The sequence below is a fragment of the Lynx rufus genome, unplaced genomic scaffold (assembly GCF_022079265.1).
Source record: "Lynx rufus isolate CCGP_SWC_20201006 ecotype Redwood Valley unplaced genomic scaffold, mLynRuf1.p SCAF_5, whole genome shotgun sequence".
Classification (NCBI taxonomy): domain Eukaryota; kingdom Metazoa; phylum Chordata; class Mammalia; order Carnivora; family Felidae; genus Lynx; species Lynx rufus.
Window position 1 is genome coordinate 139,715,873 of NW_025814867.1, and position 25,816 is coordinate 139,741,688.

A 25,816-nucleotide genomic window follows, 5' to 3' on the forward strand; every position below is an offset into this window, starting at 1 on the left:
GAATCTGTAGATCGCTTTGGGTAGTATGGACATTTTAACAATACTGATTTTTCCAATCCATGAGCCTAGAATATCTTCCCATTTTTTGTGTTGTCTTCAGTTTCTTTCATCATTGTTTTATAGTTTTCAGAGTACAGTTCTTTCCCTTCCTTAGTTAAGTTTATTCCCAAGTATTTTATTCTTTTTGGTACAATTGTAAATGAAATTGTTGTCTTAATTGCTCTTTCTGCTACTTTGTCATTAGTGAATAGAAATCAATTTCAGAGTAATAATTTTGTATCCTACAACTTGATTGAATTCATTTATTACTTCTAATAGTTTTTTGGAAAAGTCTTTAAGCTTTTCTATACATAGTATCATATCACCTGCAAATAGTGACAGTTTAACTTCTTTTTTTCCAATATGGGTGCCTTTTATTCCTCTTTTTTGCCTAAATGACTAAATTTTTTTTTTCAACGTTTATTTATTTTTGGGACAGAGAGAGACAGAGCATGAACGGGGGAGGGGCAGAGAGAGAGGGAGACACAGAATTGGAAACAGGCTCCAGGCTCTGAGCCATCAGCCCAGAGCCCGACGCGGGGCTCGAACTCACGGACCGCGAGATCGTGACCTGGCTGAAGTCGGACGCCCAACCGACTGCGCCACCCAGGCGCCCCAAAATTTTTTAAAAAAGAAAGAATAACAAGTGTTGGTGAGGATGTGGAGAGAAAGAAATCCTTGTTCATTGTTGGTGGGAATGTAAATTGGTACAGCCATTGTGGAAAACAGTATGGAGGTTTCTCAAAAATATTAAAAACAGAAATGCCACATGATCCAATAATTCCATTACTGAGTACTTTCCCAAAGAAAACAGAATCACTAATTCAAAAAGATATGTGCACCCCTGTGTTTATTGCAGCATTGTTTACAATAGCCAAGTTATGGAACCAAGCCCGTGTCCACCAACAGATGAATGGAAAAGATGTGGGGTGGTATGGGTGTGTGTGTGTGTGTGTGTGTGTGTGTGTGTGTGAAACATATAAAATGGAATATTACACAGCCATCAAAAAATGAGTCCTCACCATTTGTGACAACATGGATGAACTTAGAGGATATTATGCTAAGTGAAACAAGTCAGACAGAGAAAGACAAATACTATATGATTTCACTGATATGTGGACTCTAAAAAAAAAGAACAAATGAATAAACAAACAACTAACGAGCAAAATCAGGTCTATGAAAACAGAGAACAAACTGATGGTTGCCCGAGGGAAGGGAGGTGGGGGTGATGGAAAAACATGGACGAAGGGGAGTGAGAAGTACAACCCTCCAGTTATGGAATGCATAAGTCATGAGAATAAAAGGTACATCGCAGAAAAAGCAATCAATGGTATTGTAAAGCATTTTTTGGTGACAAAGGTAGCTACACTTGTGGTGAGCATGGAAAAATGTATAGAGTTGTTGAGTCAATATGGTATATGCCTGAAATAATGTAACACTGCATGTGAACGATACTTAAAATTTTAAAAAAAGAGCTTAGAATTCCATGTTTCCACTCAGGAAAAAAAGATCTTTGACATAAGGAAGGTAGGGTCATTGACCCTACATGTAAGTGGGGTGGAAGGGAAGCAATGATTGAGGCAAAAAGCAGAAGCCAGTTTGACAATGGAAGTACAATAAATGTGGAATTTAAAAAAGAAATTTGAAAATGGAGGCATTGGTTTGTCTTCAAAAAAAGGTAGATACGAACAAAATTGCACAATGGCAGAGGAGACTTGAACTCTATGACGATTTAAAAATATAGAATCACTAAACCAATCATTTCTATGTCAAAATATGCAAGCTGAATTACAAATAGTCTTAACCAACTCATGGAATTTTATACGTGTAGGATAAGTAGAATACCCTCCAACTCATTCTCTAGAGCTATTGTAAATGTGGTATCTAACCTAGACAGGTGCTGTAGAAGAAAAGGAATCAGAGAGCAACCTCATGTGGATTAGACAGAGGTAAAGAGGTTTTATATACCAGTAAGAAAAGAATGGAGTATAATTCAGTAATGTTTCTGGCTCTTTATATAAATGAAGATAAAATTAAATACTTTAATACCACATGTAGAAACACAAGCTCTGAGTAACTTTTAGAATATTTTCTTTGGAGATTTACAAACACTGATTTTTTTTTCACCTAATCAATTTTCCTTGTGTATCATTTTCTTACATTTTTAAATATCAAGAAAAGACAGAGAAAATTATAATTTAAAGTAGCAAACATAAGTCTGTGGGATTTATTTTTATTTATTTTAATTAATTAATTTTTTAGAGCACATAATTTAATTCAAGTTAGTTAACATACAATGTAGTATTGTTTCAGAAGTAGAACCCAGTATTCATCATTTATATGCACCCAATGCTCATCCCAACAAGTGCCTTTATTAATGTCCATCAACTCATTTAGCTCATCCTCCCATCTGTCTCCCCTCCAGCAACCCTCAGTTTGTTCTCTGTATTTAAGAGTCTTTAAAGTTTTGCTTCCTTCTCTGTTTTTATCTTATTTTTCTCTCCCTTTCCCTATGTTCATCTGTTTCTTGAATTCTATATATGAGTGAAATCATATGGTATTTTTTTTCTCTGCCTGACTTATTTCCCTTAGCATAATACAATCTAGTTCCATCCATGTTGTTGCAAATGGCAAGATTTCATTCTTTTTGATCACTGAGCAATATCCCATTGTGTGTATGTAGGGGCACCTGGTTGGCTCAGTAGGTTGAGTGTCTGACTTCAGCTCAGGTCATGATCTCACAGTTTGTGAGTTCGAGCCCCACGTCAGGCTCTGTGCTGATAGCCTGGAGTCCGCTTTGAGTTCTGTGCCTCCCTCTCTCTGCCCCTTTCCTGCTCATACTCTGTCCCTGTCTCTATCTCTGTCTCTCTCTCTCTCTCTCTCTCTCTCTCTCAAAAATAAATAATAAACTTAAAAAGAATATTCCATTGTGTGTGTATATACATTCATACATACACACACCACACACTGCATCTTCTTTATCCATTCATCAGTTGATGGACATTTGGGCTCTTTCCATAATTTGGCTACTGTTGATAGCTCCACTATAAGCATTGGGGTGCATGTAACCCTTTGAGTCAGCATTTTTGTATCCTTTGGATAAATATTTATGGATTGGAAGAACAAATATTGTTAAAATGTCTATACTACCCAAAACAATCTACACATTCAATGCAATCCCCATCAAAACCCCAACAGCATTTTTCACAGTGCTAGAACAAATAATTCTAAAATTTGTATGGAACCAGAAAAGAGCCCAAATAGCCAAAGCAATCTTGAAAAAGAAAACCAAAGCTGGAGGCATCACAATTCCGGACTTCAAGCTCTATACAGAGCTGTAATCATCAAGAGAGTATTGTATTGGCACAAAAACAGACATATAGATCAATAGAACAGAAGAGAGAACCCAGAAATAGACCCACAAATGCATGGCCAACTAATCTTCTACAAAGCAGGAAAGAGTATCCAATGGAAGAACGACCATCTCTTCAGCAAATGGTGGTGGGAAAACTGGAGAGCGACATGCAGAAGAATGAACCTGGACCACTTTCTTACACTATACACAAAAATAAATTCAAATGGATGAAAGGCTTAACTGTGAGACAGGAAGCCATCAGAATCCTAGAGGAGAAACCAGGCAAAAACCTCTTTGACCTCAACTGCAGCAACTTGTTACTAGACATGTCACTGGAGGCAAGGGAAACAAAAGCAAAAATGAACTATTGGGACGTCAGCAAGATAAAAAGCTTCTGCACAGCAAAGCAAACTAAAAGGCAGACAGAATGGAAGAAGATATTTGCAAATAGCATATCGGATAAAGGGTTAGTATCCAAATCTACAAAGAACTTATCAAACTCAGCATTGCCACAAAAAAGAAAGGAAGGAAGGAAGGAAGGAAGGAAGGAAGGAAGGACCCAGTAAATAAATGGGGAAAAGACATGAACACTTTTCCAAAGATATCCAAATGGCTAACAGACACATGAAAAGATTCTCACCCAACATCACTCATCATCAGGGAAATGCAAATTAAAACTGCAATGAGATACCACCTCACACCTGTCAGAATGGCTAAAATGAATGACTTGGGAAACAACAGATGTTGGCAAGGTTGCAGAGAAAAGGAACACTTTTGCACTGTGAGTGGGAATGCAAATTGGTGCAGCCACTCTGGAAAACAGTATGGGGGTTCCTCAAAAAAATTAAAAATAGAACTATCCTATGACCAAGGAATGATTTATTTTATTTTTAAAGTGACTATAAGAAAATCTGCAGTATCTAATGCACCAATATACCAGTTGTTGAACCTTTTTTTGCCCTATCTCTTATCATTTATTTAAAGAAGTAATCAGTTTTAGAATGAATTTATTTTAAAGAAATGCTTTCAAGTCAGGTTTATAATTGCCTACTAATTAAAGAATAATCTTTACTTCTTGTAAAGTTGAAAGCAGTAAACATTCATTGAGATGAACATCATCACCTAGGGTTCTTAATTCATTTTCACACCAGATACTAGGAATATGCATCAAAGCAGGGGGAAAAAAATATTTTCCAGCAAAGCCATCTCAACTCAAATAAACGTTTTGCTGCAGAGCAAGGCAACTGCAGTTCCCTAATTAGCTACAAAATGAAGATTAAAGTCAGAAAAAAGAAGAGGAAGATACTAGAAGAGGGAGGAGGAGGAAGAGGAGGAAGGCCATGGCAGAAGTTTGGTTTTTCATATCTGCTTCTGCACTAGCTCTGTTGTTGTGAAACGGCAGAACTTATTTCTATATGTATTTTATTAAAATGGGAATGATACCAACCTACCTTACAAAACATGGGAAGAGTATGATAATAGCATATTTAAATACAGTAGTACACAAAACATGTGAAAACATGAAAATAGCTAAATGTGTATCTGATTACATATAAACATGAGAAAAGCTGAATATGTATAAATGGCCCTCATGTACAGCAAATTACCTCACCTGTGATGGAAACAAGATGAACATAAATGTTCATACAAAAGCCAAACCAAGGTCTGAATTTTGAATTTTGCCAAGAGTTACAAATTTTACTGACCAAAGTAGTGTGTGTATGTGTATGTGTGTGTGTGTGTGTGTGTACCCAAAAAAACATCTCAGCAGAGACAAACTTTGGATAAGAATAGCTTCTCTGTGGCTCTCAAAGACAGTAAGGAGCCAAGAGTACTCATTTCCAATGGGCATGTCTGAGAGTGATGGGCAGAGAAGTAACAGAAATCGTGGACATAAAACAAATCAGAGCATTTCAAACAATACAGAGACTTTCTTATTTCACTCATGCAGGATGCATTTATAATTTCTTCTCAGCTCTTTCAGGGATAATCCAGACATATGACTTCTAGAGATAAGGTAAATATTGATACGTAAAACAAGTGAAATTGTTATCATTGTCTTTGGTAGATTGTACGTTTATGTCAAATTCATGCACAGCTGTATAGGAAATATTCCTTGATGTTTAAAATTTATTTTTTTTTAATTTTTTTTTCAACGTTTATTTATTTTTGGGACAGAGAGAGACAGAGCATGAACGGGGGAGGGGCAGAGAGAGAGGGAGACACAGAATCGGAAGCAGGCTCCAGGCTCTGAGCCATCAGCCCAGAGCCCGACGCGGGGCTCGAACTCACGGACCGCGAGATCGTGACCTGGCTGAAGTCGGACGTTTAACCGACTGCGCCACCCAGGCGCCCTGATGTTTAAAATTTAAAGAAGAGAAAATGTGTAAATAGTATGTCAATATAGAACACCATTTCTGTTAATATTTGCTTATACTTTTACTCTGGAATTTCTCATTTGCTTAATTCTGTCCTTATAGATGGAATTGTTACTACTCCCTTGCCACCAGGAAATCTAAGAGTCATCATTTTCATGTTACTTTCTAAGTTAATTAAGCCCTTTTTACAGACTTGAAAATTGCATCCTGGTTACTCAATATTTTCTAGGTGACTAAAAAGTTGCTTTGCCAAAAAGTCCACAGAGTATCTATAAAATAATTTACATGGCCAACTTAATGACAAACTTCTAAAATTACTTTTGTGACTGATAATGGCTTGTATTATATTTCCATTTGGTTTCTTTTTCCTTCCATGCTAACCTCAAACTTCTTTAAGACTGGGAACTGTTGGGGCGCCTGGGTGGCGCAGTCGGTTAAGCGTCCGACTTCAGCCAGGTCACGATCTTGCGGTCCGTGAGTTCGAGCCCCGCGTCAGGCTCTGGGCTGATGGCTCAGAGCCTGGAGCTTGTTTCCGATTCTGTGTCTCCCTCTTTCTCTGCCCCTCCCCCGTTCATGCTCTGTCTCTCTCTGTCCCAAAAATAAATAAACATTGAAAAAAAAATTAAAAAAAAAAAGACTGGGAACTGTTTAGTCATTTTAATGCACGTTCTAAATTCTGATAGGAATCTAGACACACAGATGTGATCAAACAATGTTTACTCTATTACTGAACCAAGTAAAAAGCAAATAAAGGGCAACAGCTATGCTTTCTGATAATTTTCATTTTCCACATAATACAGCAATATTGTAACTGCAATACAAATATAGTAATAAATATTGCTTGAATGAATAATTAAATGCCATCTGATTACATCAAGTAAATGAATGAACATGCAAGCAGGTAAGAACTGTGCAAACCAGCGCAATAGTAAATAAAACCCTCTCTAGGAGAAGGCAGCCAATGCTTCCAATCTCCTCCACTTGGATCTTTACCTCCTTCTCATGTCCCTTCTGATCTTTAGAATAAGCATTAAGATCTTTGGGTTTATTTCCAAGTCTTGAATCTGTTCTCTTAAACTCAGTATTTTTAGTTAATATCCCTTTCAGCTCAATCAACTCCTGACTACTTAAGAAGGACAGCATGTAATAGTTTGGTTATCTTGCAACTCACCTCTCAGCAATGATTCTCTAAGTCAGACTATCCCAGTAAGACAATCACAACCAAGATTGTGAGTGACTCTTAAATTAATTTTCCTGCCATAGATTTGATTATCTTTGTCTCTGAGTGCCAAGGGAACTTCCAAGTTCAGTAAATTCTAATCCTCACATGTTGATCTCATCCATGCAACTCAATTTCTGCTTGTTTTCTGCTTAGAATTCCAGGGTTGTCCCTGTGTGGTTGGCTCTCTGCTAAGATTAGCATTTTTCCCTGGACTGTAGCCTGCTTGGCTGGGTCAGGAATGACTCTTTCAGTCACTTCCCCACGGGAGATGAAACATGATCTTTCCTGTGTGTAACCACCAGCACTCCTCCCATAGTGGACACACTGAGGACATCGAACTGAAGCAATGAATTCCACATCCCTTTTCTAGAACTGCCAAATGTTGTGACCCATCCATGCAACTGACTTTCTGCATGTAAAAATGTCTGCAGGAATCAATGTTTAATCACTAAACATTAGACAATGTGCTACCCTGTGAAAGGCTCATTCCAGAGTTAGATTTTTGCAGGCCCAACAATTTCCTTTCCCAGCAGCCCTGATGGTCAAGGTCACAACCTTTATTGTAGCCAGACCCATCTTGCCTCTGACAATCTGAAATTTGACCTCTCATATCATTGTTGTCTAAATTAAAGTTTAATGAAAAATTCTGAATGGAGGAAAAATAGAATTCTGATTTGAATGAGATCATCTGTCCTTGGACTCTCATTCCATCCTCATATTTTGGCGTTCAGTTTAGCTGTCATGCTTCTCTTTGTACTTATTACTGAACTGATGAGTTCACAGATTCAGAAAACCAAAATAAAGAAAAAATTCTCCAGAAAATATCCAAAGACTTAACATTGTTTTCCCTCCAACTTCCTTTAAAAAAAAAAAAAGTTCCCAAAAGTACATGCAATCAGATTCTTTGGTTCAACATTTAAATAAATGAAACCCTTTTCATTTCCTGAGGTCTGCTCCAACATTTTATTAAAACAACAGGTAAGAAAAGATTTTGCCAATGTTAGTGAAAGATTTCCTGCCGAATCCAAAAAGAGCTATACTCTACAGCATTGTAGTGAGTGTGGAGATCACTGAAACTTCAGGTATTTTCAGCATTCTCCTTTCAAGTCTGTAGGTAGAAATCAGCTCTGGGACCAGTTGTATGAGTTCAATACCCTAGGGTAGTGATACCTTTTCCAGTGGACTTTATTTCCCCAACAAACTCAGAGAAAGAAGACAAGAATGACAGACTACAGGGTTTTTTTTTTCTTTTAAAGATTTTACTTTTAAGTAATCTCTACACCAAACATGGGACTCAAAATGACAACCCCAAGATTAAGAGTTGTACCCTCTACCAGGGCACCTGGGTGGCTCAGTCGGTTAAGCATCCAACTTTGGCTCAGGTCATGATCACATGGTTTGTGGGTTTGAGTCCCACATCAGGCTCTGTGCTGACAGCTTGGAGCCTGGAGCCTGCTTCGGATTCTATGTCTCTCTTTCTGCCTCTCCCCCTGCTCACACCATCTTTCCCTCTTTCTCAAAGATAAATAAACATTAAAAAAAATTTTTTTAAGAAAATTTCTCATAAACCTCTTTGATTTTCTAGTTTGTCGGAATAGAATATTAATTTGTGTAATTGAATATGACATTGTTAATTTTGGTAAAACTCTTTTCTGGGTGGAATTGTTTCCAAATCCAAATGGTCAATACTAAATAATCCTATGGCACTCAAAGAACCAATTTGTTTACAAAACTTGCAACTAAGTTTGGCAGGCCCATTTCAAGGCACCATTAGCCATGGTCAATGTGTTAAGCAAGCCAAACATCGTGCTCGCCAAAATTATAGCAGCTTGTCCTTGACCACAATTTCCACAAAGGATTACTCCTGGCTTTTCTTTTAGCATCGTTGACCATGGATTTTCCCCGTCCTACCCAGTCAGGAAACGAGCCACTGAAGAGCACCTGGACCAAGGACATACAAGGTAATAGTTGGATCAAAGGTGGGCCCTCCCCCAAAAGATATGTCCTAACTACTGGAATCTGTGAATGTGACCTTACTTGGAAAAAGGGTATTTACAGGTATAATTAAATTAAGGATCCTAAGAAGACTTCATCCAGGATTTTCTGGGTGGGCTCTAAATCCTATGACAAGGGTCCTTATATGAGACAAAACAGAAGAAGACACAGACACAGAGGAGAAGTCGACGTGAAGACAAAGACTGGAGTTATGTATCTATAAGCCAAGGAAAGCCTGGAGCCATCAGAAGCTGGAAGAAGCAAGGAAATATTGCCCTCTAGCCTTTGGAGAGACTGTAGCTCTGATTTCCAAAACTGTGAGAGAAAAAAATTGCTGTTTTAAGTCACCAATTCTGTAATAATTTGTTACAAGAACCTTAGGACACTAACAAATACACACAGATCTTCCTTAATTTACAATGGGGCAATAGCCTGATAAACCCATTAAAAGTTAAAAATATCATTCAATTGAAAATGCATGAAATACACCTAACCTACCAAACATCATAGCTTAGCCTAGCCTACCTTAAACGTGCTCAGAACACTTACATGAACCTACAGCTGGGCAAAATCATCTAACACAAGGCCTATTTTATGATAAAATGTTTAATATCTCATGTAATGTATTGAATGCTGCACTGAAAGTGACAGACAGAATGGTCATATGGGTACAGAATGGTTTTCAGTGTATCCACTGTTCACCCTTGCAGTGGCGTGCCTGACTGGGAGCTGCGGCCACCACCATTGCCCAGCATCACAGAGGAAGATTGTACAGCATATTGCTAGCCCAGGAATAGATAAAAATTAAAAATTCACAGTGCAAGTTCTCCTGAATGGGTATAGTTTTCAAATCACTGTAAGTCAAACCATTGTAAATCAGGGACTGGCTATAATTGAAATGGCTAAAACGGTAGCCCTAGATAAACACTTAGCCCAATAGGGACACTGGTGCTTAGATTATTCCAACAGGTTTTTCTCTGAACATTTGGAAGCAAAACAGAAAAGAATCAAAGTGTTCATAAATGAAGGAATACAAAGAGCGCAATGTAGTGTATGCTTACTAGTAGATACTGTGTCTGTTTTCATGTCCATGAACTTGAGCTACTCCTGTGCAGTTTTGTGTATGAGAATGGAGTAGTGTTTGTGATTTGTATCGACATCATCATATGGTTGTATATTTATTGATAAAGCCATTACTTTCAAGCCAAAAAAAAAAAAAAGAAGAAGAAGAAGAAAAAATACAAAGAGAAGAAAAGACAGAGAGAGAAGGAGAGTCATATTTATGGAAAAACATAAAAAGAAGGTTGGCATGGCATGAAAACAAATGAGCCCAGCCAGGGACCCTTACTTCTCACCAGTACCATGAGGGACACTTTGTTTTGCAATTCTCATTTCTAAATGTAACCTCCCATGGCCAAAGTAACATTTGATCTTTATAAGCAAACAATTCTTATTAACACCATCATTCTAAAAAAGCAATATGGGGTTTTGCTGAGGTCAAAGTTTATGAGTGGCGCTAAATAAACTTTAACAGATCCAATCATAATCAGCCCTGCTTTGTTCTCTAGAGCAGGACTATCATGTCACAGACTAGCGTTTGCCAGGTTCAAGAACAAATGCAAAGCTGCTCTTTGGAGAAACCCTTAAGAGTTTCCTATGAATACATGTGTGCAAAGGTGGGATTAGCTGTCATCCTAGTGCGAACACAGGTGAGTTATCTCAGCTCCATGAAAGCCCATTAACAGAACCTCCTGCAGGTTAAAGGGTTCAAAGAGTATCTACTAATCAAAAAGGATCCCTCGAAAAACCCAAAACTAAATTTTATCAGCTCTGCCCATGAAATTATATTTTAGGAGATAATTACTATTCATCCAATCACTTTGTTTTTTCAAGGTCAATTTTAATTCCAATTTAATGACCAGCAAACTGCACTCATTAACAAAACATCATTGTACTGGATGACATTTTATGTTATGCTTGTTTTCAGGAGAAGAAAGGTAAGAAAATGGAAAAGAAAAAGCCATATGAAGAATTCTTTAAGATAAGTTAAATTTGTTCAATATCATGTCCCCCATAAAGTCTTAGGTAATTAATATCTTACAGAGTTTAGTAGCAAAATAAATTGTTCCTTTCTTGAAGAATGGTCATGTTTTCTTTTAATTATGAAATCATGTTTTTGTCTGGTTTGCTCATCTTATCTTGGTCATCAAGAAGCCTTGATCTCGATATAATGCTTAATTATACTCCCTATCTTGGTAAACTTCATGAGCACAATGTGTACTAGATAGAAACATAGACTTTAGAATCTGCCATAGCTATGTTTAAATGCTGAGTCTTATATTTGACAGCTGTGTATCCTTGAGCATCTCATTCTGAGCCTCAGTTTTCCCATCTGTGAAGTGGAGATAAAAACAGTACTTACTTCATAGGGTTCTTGTGAAGATTTAATGAGATAATACACAGAAAATACTTAAAAATGTATCCATAGCATGTTTTTGTCTCAATTTTTTCCTTTAATTCATTTATTCCAGACAACTTTGTAAACAGGTAAATATGAATATAAATGCTAAATATGGGAAGTGAATACCCAATTAAAAAAGGACCTGAATGGTTTAGAGGAATAGGTTAATAAATGTAACTATAGAGGGGCACCTGGGTGGCTCAGTCAGTCAAGCATCTGACTTCGGCTCAGGTCATGATCTCGCAGTTTGTGACTTCAAGCCCCACATCGGGCTCTCTGCTGACAGCTTTGAGTCTGGATGGAGCCTGCTTCAGATTCTGTGTCTCCCTCTCTCTCTACCCCTCACCCACTCACACTCTGTCTCTCTCTCTTTCTCAAAAATAAACGTTAAAAATTAAAAAATAAAAATAAATAAATGTAACTATAGAGTTAAAGTGTCTATGCACTGAATCTCTGAGCTTCCTTTAAATTCTTCCTTTATTCTCCCTTTAAAATACATCTATTAATGGTTAGGTAAGTTAGAACAAAAGCAGACAAAATGTGGCATTTGGGACACCATAAAGTGCTGCCTGGTCAAAAAGGTGAGAACTTTGGCCATTTCCCTTTATTGATAGAAGTGGGAATTAATCTTGCTGGTTGGTCACAGGGTGCTACTTTCACTGTGCCCTGAAGTACTGATCCATTTCCTTCTGCTCCAGCATAAATTTCATTCTTAGAAAAAATAATAGCATAGTTATTCCAAATACAGGAAGCACTGATTCAAAAGATAAAGCAAAATTAGAGTGGTCTAGAGACGAGTTGCTACAGAAGTGGTCATGCGTCAAGCCTTAGCAAATCTAAATGATGATGCATTTTGACTCAAAGATGAGCAGACATCCAGCACGTATGAATATTCGTAAGTAACTGAAGAAAAATCCTAGTGGAAAAAAGAAAATCAAGAGGCAATCAATAAAAATTGTTATGTTGTGAAAACGGTCTTCTATTGTAAAATGCAAACCTACACCAAATTGTGTTGAAACTAAGAAAAAGTTTGGGACATTGTAAAGCGTGATTTTTAGCTCTGTTGTTAATTTCTCTAATTCAACATATGGTCGAGACCCAAAGACCAGGCACTGGCACTGTTATATCAACACTTCTTCTAAGAAGTCTTCCAGTTCAAGAAAAAATACAGTTGAAGATTTTAGAAATGCATCATGTCAAAGTCTTTAAATGCAGAGGCTATAGGCATATGCAAATCTCTGCATACCAAGCAATTATTTCAGTATTAGCTATGTTGTCAATCAACTATACCTGTCAAGCACTCTGCTCCGTTGTCCTATTAAAATCTTTACTTGGGCTTTGCAGCATGGATTGATGCAGAGAGGTTATTAATAGTACTTATAAGTTTACAAAAAAAAAGTTATTTTAACCCACAAAATTATGCCTGTATCCCTAAGTCTCTTAAGAAAGAGCCACAGATTCTGAGTTCTATCTTCATTTAATTCTGGAAGGAAAGATTTTCAGCCATGTCTGGTGCCTAAGAGATTAAGATAAAATGGCATAGATTCTATACAGTTGCATTGGTTGCTGCCTTTTTCCATCTGTTAGTCACCTTAACTGAGGTCACAAAGATAAAGAATCTTGCTGGAGGGGTTGTGGGAGGGGGGATGGGCTAAATGGGGAAGGGACAGTAAGGAACCTACTCCTGAAATCATTGTTTCCCTAGATGCTAACTAATTTGGATGTAAATTTTTAAAAATAAAAAAATTAAATTAAAAAACAAAAAGCTTTTGTTCTCCTTGATGCTACTGCACACCCCCAGCTAGTGCTTTCTCTGGGTGGAACTAAGGTGCAGGCACTTAAAAAAACAAAAAAAAAAGAATCTTGCCTTGATTTTCTTACTTTTGATTTGAAGTAAAAATCAAAAATTCAACTGAAAACACTTAATTATTAATGCACTGTGTATTTATTAAATGTCTTAGATGTATTAAGTCCTTATGAATTGTACCTCCTAAACAGTGCCTCCTCCATCAACCCCCACGTGGGTGGGAATTGGTGTAGTAGGACAACAAATTGGGGTGACAAGAGTTTTACTGGTTTCTGTAGCCATCAAGAGTTTTTCTAATCGTAGAAAACATCCTTGAATGCAGGAGGCTGAAAAATGCCCCCCAAGGTATGTTAATCCCCAGAATCCCCGATTCTGTCACCTTACATGGCCAAAAGGACTTTGCAGATGTGGCTAAGTCAGATCTTGAGATCAGAGATTGTCTTGGGTTATCTAGATAGGCCAGATATAATCACGAGATGCCATATAATAGGAAGAAAGTAGATGTAGATTCAAAACACATAATGTGATGACAGAAGTAGAGAGAAATTGGAAGATGTTAAACGTCTGACTTTGAAGAGGGAGAGTAAGGCCACAAGCCAAGGAATGCAGGTGGCCTGTAAACTAGAAAAGGAAGGGAAAGGAATTCCCACCCCCTCCCCCCAGAGCTTCCGGAAGGAATGCCGCTTTGACAAATACTTGATTTCAGCCCAGTAAGATCCATGTTAAATGTTTGCCTTCCGGAATCATAAGAGAATATTTTGTGTTGTTTTATCCACTAATTTTATGGTAATTGGTCACAGCAGACATAGGAATTTAATGTACTGAGTTATTTCCTGTTTACCATGTTTTTACTTGTATTTATGTATGTGGTTCCTGCAGGTATAGCAAAGGTGATACACAAATAGAAGCCAATCCTAACAGCCCCTTTGGAGTATGATCTGCTCTTTATCTGTTCTTCCCAACCCAAGTAACAAAATCTTGGTTAGCCATCCCTTTCTGGCCCAGCTCTGTAGTTGGCTTATAGTAGTTGGCTCTGTAGTATCTTTAAGTACCTTAAAAATTATTTTATAGAGACTTTATGAAGCGATTAGTTGAGAATTATTGAAACCGTGATATAGAAATGTATTTTAAATAAGTGAGTTATTAAAATAAAATTATAGGTAAGTTGATTATATTTTATTCTACAATTTCTATGCCTTTCTCACTAGGAAATTTGTGAAATCGTTAGTCAAATAATATAAGGGAAGTGTGTAGGTGCTCCCTGAGTGAATCAGCTTCATTTTTGTCACTTGATTCAGTATTAGCCCCAGTCATCTTGAATTTTCAGTTTTCTTGTACTAGAATGGAATGTCAATCCAGGGATGATCCTGTCTGGGTTTTGTTCAAGATTCAGAATCTTAAAACTAGGATTTCTTTTACTAGCAGCTAAGTTTCTTCTGATTTTCTATCAACTACTATTTCATCCAACAAGTATTTGCTGAGTGCCTCTGAGTGCCATCTTTTGTTCAGGGTACAAAAATGACAAAAATTCCTGTTTTATGGAGTTTACATCAGTGGGTTTGGGAAAATATGTAAAGAAATAAATGCTCCTTCAATGTCAGACTAGTAAATATACCTACTGGAATCACCTCCAAACATCAGAGAATGGCTTCTTCTCTTTCACTGATGAAGAGAGAAGGAATATGGGTAGTGCAAGAGGAGAGAAGTGAGATCAAAACAGGCCTTAGAAAAGTGATATTTAGTGGGCTACTGATAAGGAACACACACACACACACACGCACACACACACATTCCATATGAGGTACTTTTTCACAAAGTTTTCACCTACTAGTACAAATTTTCATGATGATTTTTTTTTTGGTGCCCAGGTAAGCATTGCCCCTGGTCCAGAGTTCTGGTTTTGCTCTTGGGCAATACCGTGCCTATATAGGCACTGTTCCCCTTGTCTTCACCATGGATGAGGAAAATGAACCAATAAGGGCAGTCATGGCTTAGACCTTGGGCACTGCAACCTGCAGCTTCTTGGATAAGAAACCAACTTAGTGCCATAATATGGGAAGCCTTAGCTCTAGATAGGAAGCAGTCAGGTGCAACTGCAAGAAGATAACCTGGGCTCCCCAAATACCTTCAGAGAAGATATCCAACCTCTGGGTTTCTCTTTCAATCTATATTTATTCAGAAATTTTAATTAGATGATCTTTAAACTCCCTTAGCTCCAGCATTCTATGATTCTACTGAAAGTAGATATTAAGAACACAGAAAACAAACGTGGTTACCAGAGGGGAAGTGGGGGAGGGGATGAGTAAAATAGGTGAAGGGGATTAAGAGCATACTTATCATGACGAGCACTGAGTGGTGTGTAGAATGTTGAATCACTATATTGGACACCTGAAACGAATATAACACTGTATGCTAATTACACTGGAATTAAAGAAAAAAGACATTAGATATTAAGATATGTAAGTTCAGAATCTTTAACCCTATCCCTATGTGTAACATATGTGATACTGTGTGAATTGTCGCACCAATTCAGGCTCTTACTTCTTATGCACGTGAGCATAAAAACTTTCGAAAACTATTGTTCTCAAGTATTGTTAGCATAAACACATAGACATGACCAACTGTATTTACACTCTGAAATCATATGTCTGTGTACACTCCACATGGCTCAACATCTTAAGAAATAGGATTTTTATGTCACATTTGTGAAAGAACAATATAAGAATTTCTTCATTTGACATAGTATGATATTTACGTATTTTTGCTTTATAAGTTATAAAGGATTCTTTTTATTTTTGTAGAATAAACCCTCAAATAACTAAAAGTCCTCAATGAACCATATCATTTCACTCTATTTATGAGATTTCTCTTTCATACACACACACACACACACACACACGCACACACACACACATGCATACACACACAAATATACCTATCAAAAACTAATTAAAAACTAAGCAAAACACTTCCAGAAAATTCCAGAATCCAACTCACATTTAGCTTTAACTCATTATCCCCATAAAATTAGCAGTGCTTAAACCCATGAAGTCCATAGAAGATCCTCAACCATAAAATTTTAAAAAATCAAATATACAGTTTATGTATTATACCTACTAGTTTAGGAAAATAAACTGAAATTCTTTATAGTCTTTTTCAGATGAAGTCAAAACCCCAATAGAGTGTTTTATGACTCATATTTAATCAGAAAACTCAAGTAACATAACGTCTAAATTTCTAATATTCTGACATGAAACTTGAAATATACAAATTCATTTAAATTTGTATATGAATCTTACAGTACATGTAACTTAAGATAAAAGTCAGGTATTTATTCAGAAGCACAAAACTTTAGGCAAACAGAGGCTATTACTATAAAAACGTTTCTAGTCAAATCACCCATTGATATTTTATTAAACCAAGAGCCCTCTTCTACATAATTGAGACCAAGTTACATTTTTTTAAAGTTCATGATTTTGAATAACTTTTAAAGGGCCCTGGTGAAGCACCACAGAATACTCTATGAGTTATTCAGCATTTGGACATGATCATGAATATATTTACTATCACATTTTCATGATCTCTTAAATAATATTTTCAAAACATCTTGAGAGGTCTCAAAGGAGCCATTTGAGCAAAAGGCATATTCCAAACTACAGTTCTGCAGATGTGTATATGGTTACTCTAAGATGAAGTGACCCTCAGCCATTAAAAAGAGAGATTTATCCAAGCAATGCCCAGTCGTAGGGTGGCACATTATTTTCAATCAGCCATTTTTCTTGAAACACTGTCACTGGACAGGCCATGAAGCACAGCCCTTTGATAGATTCTGTCATGAAGATAGAGAACAGTTATTCCTCCAGGCAGAACATGCCAAAGAAGAATTTTGCCTAACTGTAGCAAACCCAGGGTGGGAGGAAGTATTTTTGCAATGGCTCAATGTTAGTGCAAACAAGAAAGATATATTTGTTTCAAATAAATAAATGAGTATGAATTTATATTCTACTATATATAATGAAGTTAAAATGCACACATTTCCAGCATGAAACTATTTAAATAAAATAAATAAAATATTTCTATGTCCAAATTTTTTCTTGTGGTTGATTTCAAGTTTCATAGCTTTGTGATCTGAAAATATCCAAGATGTGATCTCAGCCTTTTTGTAACTGTTGAGGGCTGATTTGTGACCCAGTGTGTGATCTACTCTGGAGAATGTTCCATGTGCTGAATATGTATCCTGATGCTTTAGGATGCAATGTTCTGAACATATAGGTTAAGGCCATCAGGTCCAGTGTGTCATTCAAAGCCATTGTTTTCTTGTTGATTTTCTGTATAAATGATCTGTCCGCTGTTGTAAGTGGGGTATCAACGTCTCCTACTATTATGGTATTATTATTGGTAAGTTTCTTTATGTTTGTTATTAACTGATTTATATGTTTGGGTGCTTCCAAGTTGGGTGAATAGCCAAAGTAATATTGAAAAAGAAAACCAAACCTGGAGGCATCATAATACCAGACTTCAAGCTGTATTATAAAGCTATAATCATCAAGACAGCATGGTACTGGCAAAAAAACAGACACATAGATCAATGGAGCAGAAGAGAGAACCCAGAAATGGACCCACAAACGTATGGCCAACTAATCTTCAAAGCAGGAAAGAGTATTCAATGGAAAAAAAGACAGTCTCTTCAGCAAATGGTGTTGGGAAAACTGGACAGCAACATGTAGAAGAATGAAACTGGACCACTTTCTTAGACCATACACAAAAAAAAAAACTCAAAATGGATGAAAGACCTCAATGTAAGACAGGAAGCCATCAAAATCTGTGAGGAGAAAGCAGGCAAAAACTTCTTTGACCTAGGCCACAGCAACTTCTTACTCAACACATCTCTGATGGCAAAGGAAACAAAAGCAAAAATGAACTATTGGGACCTCATCAAGATAAAAAGTTTCTGCACAGCAAAGGAGACAATCAACAAAACTAAAAGTCAATTGACAGAATGGGAGAAGATATTTGCAAATGACATATCATGTAAAGGGTTAGTATCCAAAATCTATAAAGAATTTATCAAATGCAACACCCCCCAAAAGCAAATAATCCAGTGAATAAATGGGCAAGATACCTAAACAGACACTTTTCCAAAGAAGACATCCAGATGGCTACAGACACATGAGAAGATGCTGAACATCACTCATCATCAGGGAAACACAAATCAAACCCACAATGAGATATCACTTCACACTCGTTAGAATGGCCAAAATTAACAACTCACAAACAACAGACGTTGGTGAGGATGCAGAGAATGGGGAACACTTTTGCACTGCTGGTGGGAATGCAAATTGGTGCAGCCACCGTGGAAAACAGTATGGATTAAAAACTAAAAATAGACCTACCCTACAACCCAGCAATTGCACTACTAGGTTTTATCCAAGGGATACACTGTTTCAAAGGGGCACATGCACCCAATGTCTATAGCAACACTATCAACAATAGCCAAATTATGGAAAGAATCCAGATGTCCATTGAATGATGAATGGATAAAGAAAATGTAGTGTATATATACACTGCAATGTTACTCAGCAGACAAAAAGACAAATCTTGCCATTTGCAACAATGTGGATAGAACTAGAGTGGGTTATGCTAAGCAAAATGAGTCAGGCAGAGAAAGATATCATCTGATTTCACTCATATGTGCAATGTAAGAATCAAAACAGATGAACATAGGGGAAGGGAAGGAAAAATAAGATAAAAATGGAGATGGGGGGCAAACCATAAAAGACCCTGAAATACAGAAAAACTGAGAGTTTCTGGAGAGGAGGTGGTTGGGCGGGATGGACTAAATGCATGATGGTCATTAAAGAGAACACTTGTTGCGATGAGCACTGGGTGTTATATATATGTAAGTGACGAGTCACTGGGTTCTACTCCTGAAAGCAATACTACACTGTATGTTAACTATGTTAACTTGAATTTAAATAAATTTTTTTAAAAAAAGAATACTTCTATGTACAAGAAAAACTTAAACATCTTCTATCAAGCACATAATCATATGCCTTTTATCACTGGAGAAAGCAAAGAAAATACCATTTGTTTGTCAAAAAAACTTGCTACAGGTTATCTATTAGTCAAGTTTTACATTTTCAAAAATGTGAATCAGTCTTATTTTTAAACACAATAAATTTAGGACGTTCAGATCTGTGCATTCAGGTTGTTTAAGGAACATGACCTCATCAGAAAGAATGACCAAAGCATTTTGATAGCAGAGGCTTGTCTCACCTTTAAATAGCATCGCACTTATACCTCCTAGATCACTTCCGGGCCCAGAAGGTAAGTATGCACTAATACATCCTGATTGTTTGGTGGTGTTTCTATGGAAAATTTTCCTTTTTTTAAGATTTATTTTTTTTTCATTGAGTTTTTTATGTAATTCCAGGACAGTTAACCTACTACGTCATATTTGTTTCAGGCGTACCATGTAGTGATTCAACAATTCTATACATCATTACTCAGTGTTCATGATGGTAAGTGTACTCTTAATCCCCTGCACCTCCCCCCACCTCCCCTCTCATATGCTCTATTTTAAATGAGTACCCTCAATTAAAGTTCTTTTTTTCCAATAAGAACATTTTTTACTTGAAGCATACTTCAAAATACATGGTTCTAAAAGGTATATAAAAAACATTCTGCCCAAGAAAAAGGGAATACACGTTTTCCTCACGTACCCACAGAAGAATCCCCTGGTTAAATCATATTTAAAAATACATAACAAACGTGACAGATTTAAGAAAACTGAAGTCATACAAAGAATGTTTTCCAGCCACAATGGTACAAAACCACAGATCAACAATAAAACAAAGCTGGAAAATCTGCATGTAAACATTAAATATTTAGTATGTAAATGTAAAACAACACAATTTCATCTAAGGAAAATTTTCAAGTAGATTTTAAAAACATCCTTAGACCACAAAATATTTAGAAATTTACATCCCCCCCTTCAGTCTCACCCACCGTTACATATTTCTATCATAAAACCAGCTGTTACTTTTAACAGATATCGCTAAGATATAAGTTACAATGGCATAAAGCATGAAAAAGCAGATATGAGTCTGCTGACTGAGGTCAATGCAAAAGTCGATACGACTCCGTATGGATAGATGATGCTACAACAGACTATATACTGAGGAGGCTGCTACCTGACAAAACATCTCAATAGTTTCCAGCAGTGTGTATAGCAGCAACAACCCTTATTTTCAAGTTTCTAGAAGCTTCTTTTTGTGGTAAAAGGTGAACTTGTATCATTAAATTTTGTAGTTGAAAAAGACAATGTTGGGGCGCCTGGGTGGCGCAGTCGGTTAAGCGTCCGACTTCAGCCAGGTCACGATCTCGTGGTCCGGGAGTTCGAGCCCCGCGTCAGGCTCTGGGCTGATGGCTCAGAGCCTGGAGCCTGTTTCTGATTCTGTGTCTCCCTCTCTCTCTGCCCCTCCCCCGTTCATGCTCTGTCTCTCTCTGTCCCAAAAATAAATAAACGTTGAAAAAAAAAATTTACAAAAAAAGAAAAAGACAATGTTTGGGTCAGAAGCCACTTCTGTGTCTTGGGTGGAAATTGGATGTTGTTTAGGGGGGTAGGCTTCCCTTTAACTAGCAGGAGGAGCCACCTGGCTAAGTACGATGAGTCAGCTGGCTGTAACAAACCTAGCCATTTTTCATGGAGACGTCTTGAACCCATGCCAGGTAAGAGCGTCATCAACTCTAGAGATTGCTACTTCAGGCTCCAGAAAACTCGTGTGGGCTGCATGGATAACAATTGCAGGAATCATTGCTACAAATCAGTAGCTCAGGGACAGAATAAAGGAAGTGATATTTGGGCACAGGAAGATTTCATTTATTTATTCGAGTCTGCGGATTGGAGCTGGGACTCCAAGGAGTGACAAAATGGTTGAAAGTGGCTCCTTAGAAAGGTAAGCATGGCGACAGCCTGGTAGAGGGTAGAGGAAGAGGAAGGGTAAGGGGGAGCCAGAAGAAATAGGGAACCCATGAAGGAGAATGGCTGCACTCAAAGGAGCGATAACAACAGTGGACAGGGTTTTTATTTTTCTTTCCTTACTTATATTTTTAACATGTGGCATTGCAATTCCATTCTGCTCTTTCAGATTTCTTTCTTAATGCTATATGGCAGTTTAAGCTTCCCTGGCCTTTTGCTTTGGAGAATGGTGTGTGTGTGTGTGTTTGTGTGTGTGTGTGAGTATGTTACCAGAGAGGGTGGAGGGTGTGACCTTGCATGTAACAAACACTGTGCAGAGGATCATTGCCCAGAGAGAAGATTGTAAGAGGGCAAAAACTGGTCACCAGAGTGCTCAGAACAGGAATTTCAAGCAAAAGACGACAAGCAGTCATTTAAGATGGATTTGTTGGACATTTAAGGATCCCTAGGCTATTGAAACTGACAAAGGATCTTCCCATGAAAGGCAGGGATTTACTACCATCAAAATGGGAAGATGACCCAAACTGTGTTATGTGTTAGCGGCATTGAAAAGGGAAAGGTGATCCGTGAAGACATGAGAATTTGGGGGCATTCAGGTTTCATCATAGAACGATGTTAAGATTCAACAAGAAAAGTGAGACTCAGGCAGCCATTTGACCCCAACGCTCTCCCACCACTTGGCAGCATTTCCCAGAAACAGAAGTATCCCTGTCCCCTGTTCTTCACTTAATATATCAGTTCATCTCATTTGCTGAGCAGCATGCTAATCTGAAATACCATTTGGGTTAGAAAGATTATGGATGAAGAAAAATTTTTATAGCAAATTATAAATTCAAAGCTTTTGATATGTTCTTGTTTTTTGTTTTGTTTTGTTTTAACACTTATTTATTTTTGAGACAGAGACAGAGCATGAACGGGGGAGGGTCAGAGAGAGAGGGAGACACAGAATCTGAAACAGGCTCCAGGCTCTGAGCTGTCAGCACAGAGCCCAACGCAGAGCTCGAACTCACGAACTGTGAGTTCAGAACCTAAGCCAAAGTCGGATGTTTAACCGACTGAGCCACCCAGTCACCCCATGATTTGTACTTGTTTTTGAATTTCCATCTACTATGTTGTGCTTCCCCCCGCCCTTTTCTCTTCTGTGAGACAGTATCAGTGTCAACAAATTACTTGATTTGGACTCCCATGGAAAGTGCCTGGAAATTCAGAAAACATCCTCAGCCAATGAGAAGACATTTCCTTTGTCTGATACAGAACTCGAATAATTCTATGCCGTTTATGTTTTCTATTGCTTCCGATTTCTTTTTTTGTTTACATTCCATGTTTTACTACATGATCCTGCCTAGCAGTTTTGGCTACAGTTTCCAAAGCCCTTTTTCTTCACATTTACAGTGGTTTCTGGTTCCCTGTAACTGGTAAGGAAGGCGTGGGAACAATAGAAACCTGGGAATAAGTCATTGATACCAAATCATGTTCTTATACATCCATGCAACACTAAAGAGGTATGTTTCCAGGAAAACTGGTTGCTACTTATATTCATTTTAGTGTTAAATCAACTGAGAGAGGAACTTATATGTAATGAATTAGAAAACCACAAAGCACAACGCTTCTGTTTTGTGTTATTTTAGTTTAGAAAAGTCGTCCTTTATATTTTTGCCTTCCAAATTACTATTCAAATTCTAGTTACAAAATTTCTCCTTTAGTTAGTCATTGTTTACATTTTAATAAAATGTTTAAAAATTTGTAATATCACTTGCTAATTAAGAGGACAATCATCACTATATGTATGTGTATATATATATATATATATATATATATACACACACACCTATATGCATATAAATATATATACCATGTAATAGTGCACTTTAATCTGATTTCATTAAATATCTTGAAATGTATAGGGCTTAATAGCTGACCAAGGTACAATTTGAAAATCTCTTCCATATCACTGTTTAATTCTTCCATCTCTGCTTCATGTAGTAAGGAAATAACACCCTTAGTCACACAACAAGGAAATACAAGCATAAATCCATTTTAAATAGCTATATTTTTAATAATTTGGAATCGACTTTGGTTTCCTTTTGCTTCAAAATGCTTCTGTTTTAATTATTTTATGATCAGGATAGGAAAGATGCAATTTTACATCAATAGACTCCCTACATTATTTGTCTAAAATTGATTTAGAAATTCAAAGCAAAAATAAAAAACACTAAAAGTGTTAGCACATGTGGATGACAGAAAGTTGGAATTTGTACCAGATGTGCTTTGCTATTTCTCTGTGAGTCTTTCCCCTCCCCACATCTTCCTGGGCAGAGCTGCAGTATAGAGCAAATAACAACCTCGATTCTTTTCTTGGCCATGCCCTGAAGGAGGTTACCCCACCCTCAGCCTCATCAAATTAATCTTGGTAACTCCATTGTGGTGGAAAATAATTTACCTAAAAATTGACACATGATTTCTATTTTCTACAAAAAGAAGTCATTTGTGGGAGTCTTTTGATTAAAACAAATATTTTTCTAAATGTTTATTTATATTGAGAGAGAGTGAAAGCGAGTGGGGAAGGGCAGAGGGAGAAGGAGAGAGACGATCTCAAACAGGCTCCACACTGTCAGCACAGAGCCCAACATGAGGCTTGATCTCACCAACTATGAAATCATGACCTGAGCAGAAATCAAGAGTTGGACATTCAATCAACTGAGCCACCCAGGCACCCCTAAAACAAATATTTTTTATAAGAATACTTTTCTTGCCTCTGTATAAGGAAGGCACTGAGATGCAGTAAAGGCTGGAGCTGTGGCAGCTAAATTATAGCCATGAGGGAATGAACTTGATGCTAAAGCCAAAGTTCTGAGGACAGCTGAGCCTTCAGTAATATTGCTAAGCAGATGACCTCACCAGCCCTGCGAGTGTTCTCTCCCAGACTTCATATTCTGTAAGACAGTAAGTTCCAATAAAACTTTCTAAGACTTTTTTCTGTTATTTGAAATGATAGGATCTTTATGGAAACTTATATACATTTACATGCACAGATACACACATAAATATAAATAAATGGGAAGGTATACAATATTTATATATATAAAATATACATAAACACATATTGTATGTATTTTTCATGATTTCAAGGAAACAATATCTAGTTATATAGTGTATCGTTCCACTTCAACCTGTGTTTGGAACAATTTATCAATTTTTGAAGAAAAGGCATTAAACTCAAATGAACAGATAAATTTGCCTTCTAACTTCAAGTTTACAGAAAGACATGTTTGTCGGCAAAATCTCTCTTAGAGAACTAGAATATGCTGCAAACTGTATTGAACTTCAAGTAATACAGCTTAGAATAAAAGTTTGACTACACTGAAGTACAGACTATTCAACTCCTCTATAATCTGTAATGCTCTTTTGTTTCCGTTATTGTAGCATGGCGGAGGGGGGTGGTGTTTGTTTGTTTAGTAGAATATGTTTCAAAATTGTCTTCATCTTCCTGGACTGTGCTCATTGCAGTTCCATCATGGCTACTGAAAACCAGGTGTTAAGGGCAGGGTTAAAAAAAAGATCTCATTCAAATTTTCTCTAAAGATATACCGTCAACGATTAACTTAAAATTACATTTACTAGACTCAATTACATGTTTGAATGTTTTCATAGCTTAGCATCATCTTTTTTTTTTCCTAGCACCATCTTTTTAATTTTTTGTCTTGGCAAAAATTACAGAAGATAGAATATAAGGTGATTTCAGACTGAAATGAAAACTTCAAAGAGGTTATTGATCTTGTCTCATCACATCACAATCACATGATTCGTGGAGAAAAACTACTGGCAATCAAGAGCAAGTTCAGGACAATCTAAGAGAAAAAAATGTTGGTCTAACTCTGCAAATGGAGAGAGTCAGAATTCCCGAAGAGGACTCAGGTGTAACATCCTCGCAAATGCAGTTCCAAAAGCCATCACACCCTCAGATGTGGCCTGACCCAAATGAACACTCTTTGGTCAGTTCATTGATTCATCGACCACTGCACTACCGTCCTTGCTTTCAGTGAAGAGAGCTTTGCCATTCCCTCACAGGCTAAATCTAAGTTTCCTCCAAGAACCTGAGAAAAACAATATGTATCAAATATGCCAAACTGTTCCATTTTTGTAGATTAATAAATAAATCCTAGGGCATCCTGGGTGGCTCAGTCAGTTAAGCATCTGACTTTGGCTCAGGTCATGATCTCATGATTCATGAGTTCCAGCCCCTCGTCGGGCTCTGGGCTGACAACTTGGAGCCTGCTTCCGATTGTGTCTCCCTCTCTCCCTGCCATTCTCTCTCTCTCTCTCTCTCTCAAAAATAAATAAACATTAATTTTAAAAAATAAAATAAAATAAAATAAAATAAAATAAAATAAAATAATCTTATGAGTCTCCTAATTCCCCCAAAGAACCAAATGTTTTCGTTTCCCAAGGTGAACTTCATAAGATCTGTCTCACCGGCTACTGAAGCTCCCAAATCTCAACTTTCACATCATGTTCAGAGGCCAATGATAATTGGCCAGCAAGAGCCCAGAGTTTAAAAAACAGACATACAAAGCAAAC

General features: G+C 37.2%; 1 pseudogene; it reads left to right on the forward strand.

Moving 5' to 3' along the window:
- The first annotated feature begins 10,569 nt into the window (after positions 1–10,569).
- Positions 10,570–25,816, forward strand: part of LOC124527289 (40S ribosomal protein S6-like) — a 29,822-nt pseudogene continuing 14,575 nt past the window's right edge.